General features: G+C 50.0%; 1 long non-coding RNA gene across 1 annotated transcript in view; it reads left to right on the forward strand.

Annotated features, from left to right (window-relative positions):
- LOC308474782 overlaps positions 1-15,897 on the forward strand; it is a 98,279-nt gene that overhangs the window by 38,834 nt on the left and 43,548 nt on the right. The gene's annotated exons all lie outside the window — the stretch shown is intronic.

Genomic DNA, 15,897 nt, shown 5'->3' on the forward strand with positions numbered 1-15,897 from the left:
GGCTGCCCGCGGACGGGAGCGCCGGCTGTGTCGTTGTTGTTGAGTCGTTTTGTCGTGTCCGCCTCTTCGTGACCCCCTGGACCAGAGCACGCCAGGCCCTCCTGTCTTCCACTGCCTCCCTCATGCTGGTAGCTTTGAGAACACTGTCTCACCATCTCGTCCTCCCTTCTCCTTGTGCCCTCCATCTTTCCCAACATCAGGGTCTTTTCCAGGGAGACTTCTCTTCTGAGGAGGTGGCCAAAGTCTTGCAGCCTCAGCTTCAGGATCTGTCCTTCCAGTGAGCACTCAGGGCTGATTTCCTTCAGAATGGATAGATCTTCTTGCAGGCCATGGGACTCTCCAGAGTCTCCTCCAGCACCAGAATTCAAAAGCATCCATTCTTCCGCGATCCTGGCCGCCAATTCTCTGTGGACCGGGGCAGCAGCGCCGCGGCCAAGCCAGGCTCGGGCCCCTCTCGAAGCGCCTCGTTCCCAGCCAAATTCATTAGAGCAAAAGCCTGACTCCAGAGGAGACCGCGGGTGCCAGCTGGTCTCGCTTGGGCGAGAAGGAACCTCTGCCCACCTCCGCCTCCTCTCGGGAGGTAACAAAGATCTCCTGGCAGGGGGCACCCTGCCCTTGACCCACGAGGAGAAGGTGACTCTGGCCCACTCTGATGCCCAAGGCCCTCCAAACCACCCATCTCATCCACGGTCACTATCCCCTCCAGTCTGGCCTGCTTTGCCCAGAATCCGGACAGAAACTGGCGGCTGTTGCTTCACTTCCACCTGCCCAAGACAAGGGACCGGACTCTGCCTGGCTTGTAGGGTGACACCTTTTGACCTCCCCATCTACCCGGGCATTACACGCCGGCTTCCACCCACCAGACTCCCCTACTTGGCGGGGTCCGTCTTGTTAATGCGTAATAGCTGACTTTGAGCCGAGGCCCCTTTGGAGTTGTAAGTGCAGCCCACCTCATTTCCTGGGCCGTAGCACCATCTGCTGTTGAACTTGGCTCACTGCAACAGTGACAAAGTAAAGGTAAAGGGACCCCTGACCATTAGGTCCAGTCGTGGCCGACTCTGGGGTTGCAGCGCTCATCTTGCTTTATTGGCCGAGGGAGCCGGCATACAGCTTCCGGGTCATGTGGCCAGCAGGACTAAGCTGCTTCTGGTGAACCAGAGCAGCGCACGGAAACGCCGTTTACCTTCCCACCAGAGCAGTACCTATTTATCTACTTGCACTTTGACGTGGTTTCGAACTGCTAGGTTGGCAGGAGCAGGGACCGAACAACGGGAGCTCACCCCGTTGCGCAGATTTGAACCACTGATCGGCAAGTCCTGGCCTCTGTGGTTTAACCCACAATGCCACCCGCGTCCCTTGCAAATCACCAGTTCTTCCAGGTGATGGCATGGCAGTGGTGAGCACATCCAGCTCTGGCCATAATGCGCAGAAAGGTGGCACTGCCAGGCCAGGGAATACAGGGAACGGCAGGTGACACCTTTGGTGATCCCTCATAGCCAAGGAAGACGGTCTTCCATGAACACGGTCTTAACAGTGAGTCTGTAAGTGCCTGTGGAGGCCAATTCTGGATCCACACGTCCTTCCACAGTGGAGACATAGGTTTCCGGATGGGAGTTGATCATGGTGTGGGTTTGCCAAACGTGCCTTTCTCTTTGCACATTTCTCCCTTTAGTCCTGAGTTCGAGTGTCTTCAAAGCCCAGGACACCTTAGATAAAGGCTGTTCTCCAATTTATATCTGCAGCTACAGCTGCAAGAATGTTATTTGCCCCCAAATGGAAAGAAGATGTTGCAACAAAAGAAAAATGGATGCTGAAACTAAGGGACTCTGCAGAAATGGCGATGCTTACTGGAAGAACAAGAAATCAAGTCACCAAACATTTGTAAAGGAATGGAAATGGTTTATTGAATGTTTACAAATAAACTGTAAACAGATTAAGACATTGGCAGGTTGATTGTAAAAACCTGCAGTTTCAAAAATAAATAGGAGAACAGATGATTAAAAGAATAAGTTAAGATAACTTGGAGCATGCGGAGAATTTCTAAATAGATGCAAGGAACCGCAGAAAGAGGGAGAAGGAAGTCGAGGTTCGAAATGTTAGAATTATTGTAGAACTATTGTTGTAATGTATACAAATAAAATGAAAACTAAGATTTTTAAAAGGATCCTGCTTCCTTTGTTTTTCAGCGCTGCTCTCAGGAGCCCCTTTAGAAGACCCTCCCTCCCCTCCCCTAGGCATGGAGGGGAGAAGAGGGTGCCTTCTCAGTGAGTCCTTGCAGGGGAACAATGTCAAGAACTGCTGCCTGATAAGGGACCTTTTAGATCAAAACATTTCCATTGATAAATCTATTAAATGTTTGCAAATGCCCCCTGCTTTAAACACAACTGTACACAAGTAAATGTGATTTCTTTAAGTGGGATTCGTCGGAAGGCGGTGAACTCTCTGTCACTGGAGGTTTTTGGATGGCCACTGCCGGGGATGCTTTAGCTGAGATTCCAGCATTGCAGGGGGTTGGACTAGATGACCCCTGGGATCCCCCAACTCTACAATTCTATGATTCTATAAACAGGATGAAACACTAGCATGGCTGCTGTCAGTCTCAGATGAGTCAACTGCCTTAGAAAGGTGTACTTAATCCTCTGTCCATTATTTGTTTGTCTCTTTCGCCTTATTTTATATCTGTTTTTCTGTTTTTCATGTTGTTTTGCAATACAGTGGTACCTCGGGTTAAGTACTTAATTCGTTCCGGAGGTCTGTTCTTAACCTGAAACTGTTCTTAACCTGAAGCACCACTTTAGCTAATGGGGCCTCCCGCTGCCGCCGCCGCACGATTTCTGTTCTCATCCTAAAGCAAAGTTCTTAACCTGAGGTACTATTTCTGGGTTAGCGGAGTCTGTAACCTGAAGCGTATGTAACCCGAGGTACCACTCTACTGAAAACCTCAATAAATATAATAATAATAATAATAATAATAGTAATGATAATAAATTTTATTTATACCCCGCCCTCCCTGGCCAGAGCTGGTCTCAGGGTGGCTAACACTGATAAAATCACAGTAAAAACATAATAGGGGGAAAAGAGAGGGGGGGCAATTTAAAATACAGGTTAAAATGCAGTTTAAAATGCAGCCTCATTTTAAAGTAGCTGATAAATCAAGATCATAAGGGGAGGGAAACATAAGGGAAACATTATTACACACACATACAAAAAGCTCAGGTTGTTTTGAAGTGAAGTGCCAATTTGCTTAGAGAAACAGTGGAGGGTGAGGGGCGGGTTTCACCCTCCCCCAAGCTGTTTTCCTGACCCAGATCCCCCATGTATTTTGAGTTGGAAAAGCAGCAAAGGAGGGCAGGGTGAGGCCCTCCCTCCCCAGAACCTGCTCTGATCTGCTCCCCCTGCACCCCAATTCCTCCCACAACAGCTGTAAGGTACTATGATGGGGTCGGACTCGGTGCCAGAGGAGTCTCAGTCTGCACCGGATCCTTTGCCCCAGGCGGCATCTGAACCAAGTCTGGTGCCTGATCCTGAAGAGCCCCAGTCTGCACAGGTTCCCCTGCAACAAGCACCAGCTGGGCCGAGTCCGGGGCCTGAGCCTGCCCTGGCTCCAGATGTGGGGATGACCTCGTTGCCTCCAGCTGGGCCATCACTTACAGCTGCTCCACTACCGGTTGGGTCAGGGGAGGCTGAGGCGGCCTCTGGGTCTAGTCACCCACCGACGTCTCCTGAGCTGCAGAGACTCAGGTCTGAGAGAAGGAGAGACCTGAGTACTTGCAGGAGGAGTGCTCGCCTTCGGGCGAGACAGGTAGGTGAGTCACTGGGGGATCAGGACCGGCCGTTGCCCTGACAGAGATAAAAGGCTGTCGGACCCCGCCCCAGGTTGCGGGAGCAACGTTGCTGTATGCTAGAACCTGCCTGAGATCCTGTACCTGTCCTTGCCTGGTTTCCTGCCTCATGTCCTGCCTTGGCCCTGTTGGACTGACTCTTCGCAGAATCCTTGGATTCGGGACCGGACCTGAACCGCGTTGCTTGGGTTACCCCCGGGCCCAGCACAAGTACAAAGAAAAAATCTGGGAGTTTCAGCCAGGGAACTTCATTTCTACACACACACACACACACACACACACACACACACACACACACAGAGTTCCTGTGCAGACAGGATCATCCTTTCTCCTTGCTCTGCATCCTTCACCATTTGACGAGACTCTTGCGTGTCCCCTGAGCCCAGCCGCTTAAGCAGCCCGTAGATTAACCTTGCCTTTCTTCCCAAAGCCTCGCGATCCTCTTCTCTTTTTCTTTCTCTCCATAATCCCATCCTCCTTTCTTCCCAGCAGGCTTAATGCTCCGGAGCCTTATCTGCGATTCCGCTCTCTTTCTTTTCGCCCCAGCATCATGCGCTCATGCTCCTTCTCTGGGAAGCAGCCAAAACCTGCCCCTTTCTTTCTGCTGACTCAGGCAAGACTTTAAATCAAGCTCTTCTCCTCACGCTCATCGATTTCTGCAGCTTACTGGTTTCCCTGCCTCTGTTTCAAGCCACCCCCATCTCTGGCCACCTGGTTTCTCTCGCTTTCCTCTCCCAGCAACTGTCATGGATGCTTTAGCTGAGATTCCTGCATTGCATGGGTTGGACTAGATGGTCTCTGAGGGCCCCTGAGGGCCCCTTCCAACTCAACAATTCTGATTCTAACTGTGTTTTGAGGTTGTACATACCTTCCAACGTTTCTCCAATGAAAATAGGGACATCCTATTCCACAATAATTTTACTATTTATACCCCACCCATCTGCCTCTCAGCCACTCTGGGCGGCTTCCAATATATTCATATATATATATATATATATATATATACACACACACACACACACACACACACACAGAGAGAGAGAGAGAGAGAGGACGCTCAGGTTGCGAACGTGATCCCTGTGGGGTGCACGTTCGCAACCCGCAGCGGCACATCTGCGCACGGCGGGTTACGATTTGGTGCTTCTGCGCATGCGCAAAGCGCAATTTAACGCTTCTGCACATGCACGGCCGCCAAAAGCCGGAAGTAACCCATTCCAGTACTTCCAAGTTTCTGCAGTCCATAACCCCAAAAAACACAACCTGAAGTGTTTGTAACCCAAGGTGTGGCTGTACAGTGGTACCTCAGGTTACAGACGCTTCAGGTTACAGACTCCGCTAACCCAGAAATAGTACCTCGGATTAAGAACTTTGCTTCAGGATGAGAACAGAAATCGTGCAGCGGCAGCAGAAGGCCCCATTAGCTAAAGTGGTGCTTCAGGTTAAGAACAGCTTCAGGTTAAGAACGGCCCTCCGGAACGAATTAAGTTCTTAACCCGAGGTACCACTGTATGTGAACAAAACATTAAACATTTTTTAAAAGTCCCTATACAGGGCTGCCTTCAGATGGCTTGGGGGCTGGATAACTCCATAACCTCCAACATTTCCCCTACTATCAAATCAGAAACTGGGACAGCTTCTGTAAATCTGAAACTGTCCCTGGAAAATAGGGGCCCTTGTATAAGTCTGGATCACATAAGTGCTGGAGAGGTAATGAGGTTGAGGGTACATTTTATCATATGTGGTGGACTTGTAAAAGGGGGAAATAATATTGGGAAATGATATATAATGAATTGGGGGGAAATGTTTAAGAGTACCTTTCCAAAAAAACTTGAGTCCTTTTTGTTGGGGATAATTTAGATGGAAATTCCCAGGTGTCAAAAAAGACTATTTATGTGTGCTACTACTGTAGCCCTTGTCTTGTTAGCCCCAAAATGGAAAATGAGCAAGGTCTCAATCAAAGAAGAATGACAACTTAAACTGATGGAATACGTATGCGCAACTTGCAGATTTAACAACAAGAACAAGAAGAATAAACGTTTAAAGAAGACTGGAAAATGTTTCCAGGCTGAATATATGGGTGAAAATTGTGTTTCTTTAAAAATGCTGGCGGCATTAAGATAAATGCAGCAGTGTAAATAAGTTTTGATGGATGCAATGAGGGAATACTGAATGGTTTAGTATCTTTAGTTCATGTAAAATATGCAGGGATGTATGGTATGCAAAATGAACCATGGAAGGAAGTCATTGACAGGGTCATCTTTAGTATATGCGCTGCCGGGGTGCAGAGATCTGCCCAGCACCCCCAAATTTAGTTTAGCCCCCAAATTAACTTTTATTATGCTTATGTCAGACACCATGCTTACGCCTTATCTCTTATTTATGAAAGAAGAGAGAAAAAAGAAACAAACTTTTAATATGCTCATTTATTTACAATATACTTATACTTAAGTATGGGGACGCGGGTGGCGCTGTGGGTTAAACCACAGAGCCTAGGACTTGCCGATCAGAAGGGTCAGCGGTTCGATTCCCCATGATGAGGTGAGCTCCCATTGCTCGGTCCCTGCTCCTGCCAACCTAGCAGTTCGAAAGCACGTCAAAGTGCAAGTAGATAAATAGGTACCGCTATGGCGGGAAGGTAAAAGGCGTTTCCGTGCGCTGCTCTGGTTCGCCAGAAGTGGCTTAGTCATGCTGGCCACATGACCCGGAAGCTGTACGCCGGCTCCCTCGGCCAATAAAGCGAGATGAGCATCGCAACCCCAGAGTCGGTCACGAGTGGACCTAATGGTCAGGGGTCCCTTTACCTTTACAGGTGTGCTCTGTGGCGGCCACTAAGAGGAGGATGTCATGAGAAATGCGAAGCTGTTGCTGTTTCCTCCTCCTTCCCGTCGCCCACTATCCGCTGCGCATGCAGCCAGCCAGCCGGGGCTCACACTCTCTCTGCAGCCACGTTGAGTTGTTGCTATGGCTATGACCACCATTCCAGCACCAAGCAGGTGCCATGTGATGCGCCTGGTGATGGCTACTTGGCAGGGAGTGGGGCGGTGATCGGGGGCGGTGGCAGCAGCAGCAGCAACCCACGGCACCAGTGTGTGCTTCCCCACGCCACCACTTCGGGCGCGCCAAAGGCTGCCTCATCCTCCGCTCACTCGCTCCTCTGTCCTCTTGGCCACTGCCTTTGCCAACACAGCCCGTGCCAAGCAGAGCTTAGGTGGCTTCAGGGGAGACCCAGAATTTGGGGCCCAGGTACCCCACACCCCCTGCACCCCCGGGTAAAGACGGCCCTGGTCATTGATTTCAGGTTGTTTAAATGAATGTTTTGAAATGTAAATTAGAAAATTTAATAATTTCAGGAGAACTGAAATAAACCTTATAACGGGAAAACACAAGAAATTTATTGGATCATAATATCAAAATGAATTAAAAATGTACGTATATTAGGACTATTGTTGAACAATATTTGTAAATGAATACAGACAGACAACAAGAATTGTATATATAGAAAGATTTATTTGTTTACAGACATTTTATGGAAAAAACGGAAGAATAACAATTATATATAAAATGGACAAAGACAATGCGAAAAGTTAAAGACGACATAAAAAAGCCGGAAGAAGGAAGGAGGGAAGTCAGCTTGGGAGGGCAAGAACAAATGTGAAATATAATGTGTGTGTATGTATAGTATGCAACTAAAAATTCAATAAAAACCATCTAAGAAATGTTTTTAAAAATAAAAATTACCGTATTTTTTGCTCTATAAGACTCACTTTTTCCCTCCTAAAAAGTAAGGGGAAATGTGTGTGCGTCTTATGGAGCGAATGCAGGCTGCGCAGCTATCCCAGAAGCCAGAACAGCAAGAGGGATTGCTGCTTTCACTGCGCAGTGATCCCTCTTGCTGTTCTGGCTTCTGAGATTCAGAATATTTTTTTTCTTGTTTTCCTCCTCCAAAAACTAGGTGCGTCTTGTGGTCTGGTGCGTCTTATAGAGCGAAAAATACGGTATATATATATAGGGACCTTTGGAGGGTCTGTGTTCTGTCTTCCAATGAAAACCACCCCCAGGATTCTGCCTTTCCTTTCCCCACACTGCTCTGCCCTCCTTCACTGCAGCTATTCCTAGACCCTTTCTAGATGCACAATTGCTGAAGCCCCCCCCGCCATTACCCCCCCAGCCCCTCCAGATGTTCACGGCCTGTTTGGCCAGGTGTCTGTCCTAGTTCAAGGAGGGGGTGAGGCTGGTGCAGAGAAGCCTGTGCTAAAATTAGGCCGTGTGCAGGGCCAGCCCAGCGCATCTGCTAAAAGCGTTTTTGGAAGGAATCTAGGCCTGGCTGGGAGCCACCCGTGGCAGGATGCAGAGAGCAGAGTCAGATAGTGTTGCTTCCGGGCGAGGGGGGCACGCCAAGGCCCCCGGGGTTGGTTTACAAAGGGGCAGGCCGCTTTGCAGCGGAGGGAAAAGAGCCACGGAGGGCAGCTGCCTTTAGAAAACGTGAACCCCCAAAAGCGCTGAAAACCTGGACTCAGCTGGCCTGGGCTTGTGGGGACGATTCTTCATCTCCTGACTCCCATCCAGCCCTTCCCCCAAGCCATGATCCTGGCCCCAGTTTCCCAGGTGCAAATGAGAGTGCCAGAAGTCCTGCAGCAGCTGGATCCGAACAAAGGAGCCCCAGATGATCCTGACAGCAGCTGACCAGATGCCTGATTGGGTAAAGGGAAATAAGGAACCTCAGAGCATCCGTTTCTCTAACTCGGGACAGCCTGCCCCAGCCTTCCAGATGAGGCCAGCCTACCCTGACTGGCAGCAGCTGCCTGGGGTCTCAGGCTGAGGGTCCCACCCCCAGCCCTTGGAGGTGCCAGGGATTCTGCCTCTGAGTTATAGCCCAGCAAGAACTCTAGGAAGCAGGAAAAACGCTTCCTCCATTTTATGTGTGTAAGGAAATGGCTTGTTGTTTTTGTCCATGGAGTTTTCTTGGCTTGCCAGTTCCTGCTCCAGGTGGATCATGTTTGGTCAAAACTCTCCACTATGACCTGTCCATCTTGGGTGGCCCTGCATGGCATGGCTCATAGCTTCTCTGAGTTATTCAAGCCCCTTTGCCACAGCAAGGCAGTGATCCTAGACAGCATCTTAAAAAGCAAAGACATCACCTTGCCAACAAAGGTCCGTATAGTTAAAGCTCTGGTTTTCCCAGTAGTGATGTATGGAAGTGAGAGCTGGACCATCAAGAAGGCTGATCGCCGAAGAATGGATGCTTTTGAATTCTGGTGCTGGAGGAGACTCTTGAGAGTCCCATGGACTGCAAGAAGATCCAACCTCTCCATTCTGAAGGTTATCAGCCCTGAGTGCTCACTGGAAGGACAGATCCTGAAGCTGAGGCTCCAATACTTTGGCCACCTCATCAGAAGAGAAGTCTCCCTGGAAAAGACCCTGATGTTGGGAAAGATGGAGGGCACAAGGAGAAGGGGACGACAGAGGATGAGATGGTGGGACAGTGTTCTTGAAGCTACCAGCATGAGTTTGACCAAACTGCGGGAGGCAGTGGAAGACAGGAGTGCCTGGCGTGCTCTGGTCCAGGGGGTCACAAAGAGTCAGACACGACTAAACGACTAAACAACAACAAAGTAAATGGCTTCTATGTGGAATCAAACAGAATGCCGTTATTATAATCTCAGGGTTGTGGGTTTGAGCCCCATGTTGGGTGAAAGATTCCCAAATTGCAGGGGGTTGGACTAGATGACCCTCGTGGTTCTTTCTGACTCGATGGTTCTCTTAAACCTCACAGGTTCACAAAAACACCTCACACCAATTCAAAACTTCATCTTCATTATTGACATTTTTGGCTGCAGCCCCGGTGACCCTTCAATCAGTGGCAGCTAAGCATGCCTTCAGATGTCTTCTAAACATCAGATAGTTGTTTATTTCCTTGGCATCTGATGGGAGGGCGTTCCACAGGGCAGATGCCACCACTGAGAAGGCCCTCTGCCTGGTTTCCTGTTACCTCCCTTCTCATAGTGAGGGAACCGCCAGAAGGCCCTTGGGTGCTGGATCTCAGTGTCTGGGCAGAACGATGGGGGTGGAGACGCTCCTTCAGGTCTACTAGGCCTTTGAGGCCGTTTAGGGCTTTAAAGGTCAGCACCAACACTTTGAATTGTGCTCAGAAACGTACTGGGAGCCAAAGTAGGTCTTTCAGGACCGGTGTTAAGTGGTCTCGGCAGCCGCTCCCAGTCCAGCTGCCACATTCTGGATTAGTTGTTGTTTCCAGGTCGCCTTCAAAGGTAGCCCCACGTAGAGCGCATTGCAGTAGTCCAAGCGGGAGATAACCAGAGCATACACCACTCTGGCGAGACAGTCTGTGGGCAGGTAGGGTCTTAGCCTGCGTACCAGATGGAGCTGGAAGACAACTATATATATCATCAGGTAGTATATAAATTTCATGAAATAAATGCCCTTCTGCATGCATAGCAGGTGTTCTGCCCCCTGAGCTATGGTGGTCGTTCTGCAAGGGCATTCCTTCACTCCCTCGTTCTTCTCCCTGCCTGGCCCACCGGGGGGGGTGTGTGTGTGATCTGCATCAGACGTTGCTGAGCATCATTCCAGCATTGGGTGGGGAGGGGTCTTCTCCCGGGTGGGACTGGCCTCTGGCCCTGCTGCCAAGGAGGTGGGGGGTGCTTGGCAAACAGCTTTGCAGTTGGGATTAAACCCAGCCAAGTCTCACCCCCCTGGGTGCTTCCTCAGAAGAGGAGATTATCCCCTCCGTTAATCAATTAATTAATTATTTGGGGAGTGGAGGTGGTGGGGGGGGGGAGGTATCTTTTGCTAACCACCGCATTCCAGAAATGTGCTCCAATGTAAACTGGGGCTGGCGCAGCAAAGCCCTGGGTGGGAGCTGCAATGATGCCCAGAGGGCTGTGGACAAAGTCCGGTGGCATGACCAGGGGCCCACCGGGGAGCAGGAGGGCTAGGGTGGGGGGAATCGTGTCCTCAGTTGACTCTGCCTTCTGGGACTGGGGCCAAATGTGGGAGTTAGAAAGAGGAAGGACGGGGGGGGGGATCAGCGAGGCTCTGTGGGTGGTCCAGCGTAGACTGGCAGGAAGAAGCAACCCCAGATCACCTGGTAGGGGCATCGCAGCTTCTGTGCTCATGCTGCCCACCCCTGCCATGTGCTGGAATGGGAATCAGCATGAAGCCAGCTGCCTCAGTGCATAAGGAAGCAGAGCATTAATGCACCCTCCCAGAAGCCTATTTAGGAGCAGGGAAACAAATAACTGATGTATGTGTAGCAGGGTGAAGGCAGAGCATAAGACCATAAGAAGAGGTGTGCTGGATCAGGCCAGTGGCCGATCTGGTCCAGCATCCTGTTTTCAGCGGCCAACCAGATGCCTGTGAGAAACCGGCAAGCAGGACTGTGGAACTCCCTGCCACAGGAGGCAGTGATGGCCCCCAAGGCTTGAAAAGAGGATTAGACAAATTCATGGAGAAAGAAAGGGCTATGGGAGGCTACTAGCCCTAAACGGCCTCAGCCCAGTAGACCTGAAGAGCGTTTCCACCCACATTGTTCTGCCCGGACACTGAGGTCCAGCTCCGAGGGCCTTCTGACGGTTCCCTCCCTGCGAAAAGCCAAGTTACAGGGAACCAGGCAGAGGGCCTTCTTGGTGGTGGCGCCCGCCCTGTGAAACGCCCTCCCACCAGATGTCAATGAGAAAAATAACTACCAATCTTTTAGAAGATATCTGAAGGCAGCCCTCTTTAGGGGAGTTTTTGAATGTTTGATTCTATTTTAAATACTGTCACACCTCGGGTTACAGATGCTTCAGGTTGCGTTTTTTCAGGTTATGGACCCGCCAAAACCCAGAAGTACTGGAACTGGTTACTTCCAGGTTTCAGCGGTTGCGCATGCGCAGAAGCGCCGAACCGCAACCCGCGCGTGCGCAGATGCAGTGCTGTGGGTTGCGAACGTACCTCCGGCACGGATCACTTTCGCAACCTGAGCTTCCACTGTATTCTGTTGGGAGCTGCCCAGAGTGGCTGAGGAAACCCAGCCAGGTGGGCGGGGTATAAATAAATAAATTGTTGTTGTTGTTGTCACATACCCTCCAAGTGCCCCTATTTTCCAGGGATAGTCCCGGAATTACAGAAGCCATCCCAGTTTCTGAGTTGATCCCAGAATGTTCCCCTTTTCCTCCTCCCCCCTCTATGTCTCGGAGAACATGGGTGGGTGGGTGAAAACAGGGAGTCCTGTTTGTATTGAAAATAAAACCCTGCACCCAGTGAAGGAAGCGGTGAAGCTGGCAGACAAAGACCTCCCTATCATCTTGAAGGAAAAGGTCACCCATCGCCTGGCGATGGAAGCAGGAGGGACTGCAACTTCCCCTCCCTTCCCAATGTGCTGACTTGGTAGCAGGAGGGGGGGCTGGGGGAGGGAGTGGGAACGCAGCCTCTCCCTGGCTTAACTGTGCCTGGCAAAGCTGGCAGGGCCAGGCGGGGGGGGGGGGGAGGCGGCCCTGGCACTCCTCTCCAGGGATTCAGGCTTCCACAGGCCAGCTCCATCCCTCGCTCAGTTCTGCCTGCCTACACTTGCCTTTTTGTGGGTGACTGCAAATGTCTCCTTGCTCTCTTGCTGGGGGCTGGGGAAATTAATAATAATACAATGGACACTCGGGTGGCGAATGTGATCCGCGCGGGATGCACATTCGCAACCCACAGCATTCGCAACCCGCAGCAGTGCGTCTGCACATGCACAGGTTGCAATTTGGCGCTTCTGCGCATGCGTGACTGCCAAAACCCGGAAGCAACCCATTCCGGTACTTCCAGTTTTCGGCGGTCTGTAACCTGAAAAAATGCAGTCTGAAGCAGCTGTAACCCGAGGTATGACTGCAATAATAATAATAATAATAATAATAATAATAATAATAATATTTTTTTATTTATACCCCACCCTTCCTGGTTCAAAAACCGGGCTCAGGGCGTCTAACAACAAATTTAAAACACTTTAGAACACTTCATTATAAAAGCAGCATAAAGTACAGTATTAAAACACGAATAACAATAAAATTCAAAAATCCATTAGATAATCCCCAGGGCTAGCTGGCTGAATTGGTCCTACTTGGGCCAGAGAGAAGACCAGGGGAAAATTAGCTGTGGGGTCTCAGAGAGGGTCATCTTCATAAAAGGGGAGGGGGAGGGAAGAGAAGGGAAATTCTCTCTGAAAAGTCAGGATTTTTGCTTTCCAGGAACCCAAAGCGGAGAGCGTGCCAAGCTCCAATTTCCCGGAAGGCTCAGCGGCTGGCACAGTGCGCCGGGTGTCTCAAGAGAGATTTTTCTCCAAGGCTAGACCACCGGGCGACCCAGGTGCTCTCACCTTTGCCCCTCACCTCTCCTGTCTCTGAACTTTGAATGTATCGTGGGATTCTTGCAGTACCATTATTTTAGGGCTGTTTTTAGGCTGATTCTGCCCCCCTCCTGCTTTGGTTGATGTTTGGCATGGGAAGGGCTGCAGCTCAGTGGGCAGGCAATCCACTCTTCATGAAGAAGGGCCTGGGTTCAAGTCCAGATGGCATCTCCACTGCTGCCAATCAGTGTAGGCAACACTGAACTAGGTGGACCAGCAGCACCCAATGCTCCTATGTTTGTTTTTATCAGTGATATATACAGTAAATACGTGTGTGTGATATTTATCGGTCGAAGATATACAAAAGTTCATACCCAATGCAAAGTATTTTTTTATAATACACTGAAATAAAATAAATGTTAAATTGAAAAGGGAATGGAGTTGGAAAGAAAAAATAAAAAGGGAAAGCAAGGAAGAGAGAGAGAGAGAGAGAAGAAGAAGAAGAAGAAGAAGAAGAAGAAGAAGAAGAAGAAGAAGAAGAAGAATGAATATAATATTATTATAACAGTGGTTTATTTTAGTAATGATGGTGTACTATAAACCACCCTGAACATTTCTGCTGAAGGATGGTGTGTTTGTGTGTGCTTAATAAACAAATAAATAATAAAAGCTAGTTTTTCAAATGTTCTGCAACCTCCGAGCATCCTTCCCCCACATGCCTTGCCTCTGCTGCTACAGAGAAGGCCTGAGATATATGTGCAGGAGACCTGCTGTCGGAAATGCAAAGGGCAATTCTGATGGCATCTTCCTCCCTCCTTACACTAATTAATGCTCCACCGGTAAACTTCCCCTGCCCTTTGAACCTGTGCAGGAGAAATTCATGAGACACAAGGGGAACCTGGCAGCAGGATCGGACCCAAGGCCCACAGCGGCCATTCGCCTTCCTGGCGGATCATGCCTTGTGAGTGACATCTGCTTGTCCTTTCCTCTGCTGCAAAAACCCAGATCAACCCGTTTCCCGCACTCGCCATAAGGCTGCCAGCCTGGGCTCAGGGTTCACAACCCCCAACACGCCAGCCAAGGGAAACCCATAAATGATGGTGGTATTTTAAAGGCTCACCCAGAGGAGAGGCCACATGCACAGACTGTGCCCAAAATATGCCCAGAGACATTCAATCTCTACAACAACCCTGCAAGGCAGACAAAGAACCTAAGCCGAGGTGAGGACTGGCCCCAGGTCACTCCATGGCCAAGGGACGGGATACGAAACCCGGTCTCTTCCAGGTTGTTTCCGAGCACAATTCAAAGTGTTGGTGCTGACCTTTAAAGCCCTAAATGGCCTTGGTCCAGTATACCTGAAGGAGCGTCTCCACCCCCATCGTTCTGCCCGGACACTGAGGTCCAGCGCTGAGGGCCTTCTGGTGGTTTCCTCATTGCGAGAAGTGAGGTTACAGGGAACCAGGCAGAGGGCCTTCTCGGTGGTGGCACCCGCCCTGTGGAACACCCTCCCATCAGATGTCAAGGAAATAAGCAGCTATCTTATCGTTAAGAGTCGTCAACAGGCTCATCTCAGCTATCTGCCAATCTCCGATTCCCACCACCCTTCTAAGTAATACCCCTCCCCACCTTCTCAATACATAGAAGGATCTGGTAACTTCTGTTTCAGTGTATCTGAAGAAGTGTGCATGCACACGAAAGCTTATACCAAGAACTAACTTAGTTGGTCTTTAAGGTGCTACAGGAAGGAATTTTTTTATTTCGACTATGGCAGACCAACACGGCTACCCATCTGTAGCTATCTTATGAATAAGAAGAAGAAGAAGAAGAAGAAGAAGAAGAAGAAGAGGAGGAGGAGGAGTTTGGATTTGATATCCCGCTTTATCACTACCCTTCGGGAGTCTCAAAGCGGCTAACATTCTCCTTTCCCTTCCTCCCCACAACAAACACTCTGTGAGGTGAGTGGGGCTGAGAGACTTCAGAGAAGTGTGACTGGCCCAAGGTCACCCAGCAGCTGCAGGTGGAGGAGCGGAGACACAAACCCGGTTCCCCAGATTACGAGTCTATCGCTCTTAACCACTACACCACACTGGCTCTCTCACACTGGCATCTCACACTGGATGTCTTTAAAAGACATCTGAAGGCAGCCCTGTTTAGGGAAGTTTTTAATATTTAATGCTGTATTGTTTTTAACACTCGACTGGGAGCCGCCCAGAGTGGCTGGGGAAACTCAGCCAGATGGTAGGGGTATAAAGAATAAATTATTATTATTACAGTGGTACCTCGGGTTACATACACTTCAGGTTACATACACTTCAGGTTACAGACTCCGCTAACCCAGAAATAGTACCTCGGGTTAAGAACTTTGCTTCTGGATGAGAACAGAAATCGTGCGGCGGCGGCACGGCAGCAGCTGGAGGCCCCATTAGCTAAAGTGGTGCTTCAGGTTAAGAATAGTTTCAGGTTAAGAATTGACCTCCGGAACGAATTAAGTACTTAAGCCGAGGTACCACTGTATTATTATTATTATTACAGGTCCTAAGAAGAGCACTCTAACCACTACACCCCGCTGCCGGCTCCCACCCTTCTCAGCCCATCCTCGCCCTGGCAGGCGCGGCCTTGGGTACCATCCGCCGCGCATCCCTCTCCGCCGCTGCATCCCTCCGGCGCGCAGCCTGCAACAAAGGCTGGACTCCATCCCCCGGCGTGCTTTGCGAGGCATGGGCGGGGCCCGGCGGG

This window comes from Podarcis pityusensis (assembly GCF_964106645.2).
Source record: "Podarcis pityusensis genome assembly, chromosome: 3".
NCBI classification, from domain to species: domain Eukaryota; kingdom Metazoa; phylum Chordata; class Lepidosauria; order Squamata; family Lacertidae; genus Podarcis; species Podarcis pityusensis.